Below are 1,737 nucleotides of genomic sequence, written 5' to 3' on the forward strand. Positions count from 1 at the left end.
CCGTAATGCTTCCTGGATTTGATTACGTTTTGAGTTGGAATAACCAGATATTTTGATGGGTGAACATACTTGCTGTGACTCGTTTGGATTTTCCGTTGGGTGCATAGTCTTGTATTTTTTTAATGGCTGAAAAATAAAAAATAAAATAAAAGGGGAAGAGGCCCATTTGCATTTCTGACTCTCTGAATGCACTGGCACAGTGCAAAGGGATATAGCTCAGTGCTTGGAGCATCTGCAGATGATCCCAGTAGCATCTCCAGGTAGTAGTAGTAGTAGTAATAAATTTATTATTTGTACCCTGCCCATCTGACTGGGCTGCGGGAGACACCTGCCTGAAACCTGGACAGCTGCTGCCAGTCAGTGTTGACATTAATGGCAGGTCCACTTTCGCATGCGGCCCCTGGAGGGATTATGTGGTCTCCGAAAGCTGATCGATCACCGAATGACTTACTGTATATCTGTGGAATACTGTTCATTTTCATTGCAATATTGCAAACAGTATGCTCAACAATTTTCAAACGACAGACTTGGACAACAGCCCGGATTGGAAGATTGGAATGAAGTCAGGAAAAGCTGCGCTGGCAAATATACAGTTGGAAAAATACATATATACAAATAAAGCTGTAGTCGATGGATGGACAGATCGTGAAGCTGAGGCTCCAATACTTTGGCCACCTCATGAGAAGAGAAGAATCCTTGGAAAAGACCCTGATGTTGGGAAAGAGTGAGGGCACTAGGAGAAGGGGACGACAGAGGACAAGATGGTTGGACAGTGTTCTCGAAGCTACGAACATGAGTTTGACCAAACTGCGGGAGGCAGTGCAAGACAGGAGTGCCTGGCGTGCTATGGTCCATGGGGTCACGAAGAGTCGGACACGACTAAACGACTAAACAACAACAACAACAACAAAGTCGATGGATGAAAGGATATATGATTTCTGACATTGAGAATCACATAGCCAGGGACAGAGAACTTTAAAGCGTTAAGATGTGGAATGTGGAAAATATGAGAACAACAGAGGAAGGCAGGAACGAGGGTACAGTATTGGAGATATATTTCAAGAGGTCCACACTATGGGAAGCCTGGAAAAAATAACAATTTGGATTGTAATTTGGTTTTTTATTTTAGTTTATTGTTTTCAATTGGATTATGATTATGTTTTGATGGATATGTTAATTGGCTGTTTTTATTGGAAAATTAATAAAAATGATTTAAAAAGAAAAGAAAGAAAAGCAACTAGCCGCCTCTGTAGCAGGTACACTTCCAGAATCATTAACCAGTGTGTGTTTGTGTATGGAAGACAGAATTCTTGGCAACTATTCCTGGTGTAATAGTGGGGAGGTGGGGAGTAACACTTTGCATTCCCCCAGTCTCCCCTTCCCACCTCTGCATAGCACTGGGAGTTGCCAATCCCCCCCCCCCGCTTTCCTGATTTCATTTACTGCATGGCAGGCAGAAATTCAACAGGTGGAGCTTTCCTCAGCATGAAAGTGCAACCACGGGGCAACTTCTTCTTTTGCCTGCCAAACTCAGCCCTGTGGAATGCCTGCCTGCTGCGCAGCTGTCAAATGTGCTTTTTTAATTATTAAAAAAAGGGAAGATTTTGAGTGGCAGTGCAAACGTTGACCCCATTCAGTCCTGTTTGTACTATCTGTTGCTCGCATGCATGCTCAGGCAGACACACACACACACACACAGCCACGCACAATCACATGTGTAACTCAGTTCCTTTTAAC

Source organism: Zootoca vivipara, chromosome 6 (assembly GCF_965207765.1).
Source record: "Zootoca vivipara chromosome 6, rZooViv2.hap1.1, whole genome shotgun sequence".
Classification (NCBI taxonomy): Eukaryota; Metazoa; Chordata; class Lepidosauria; order Squamata; family Lacertidae; genus Zootoca; species Zootoca vivipara.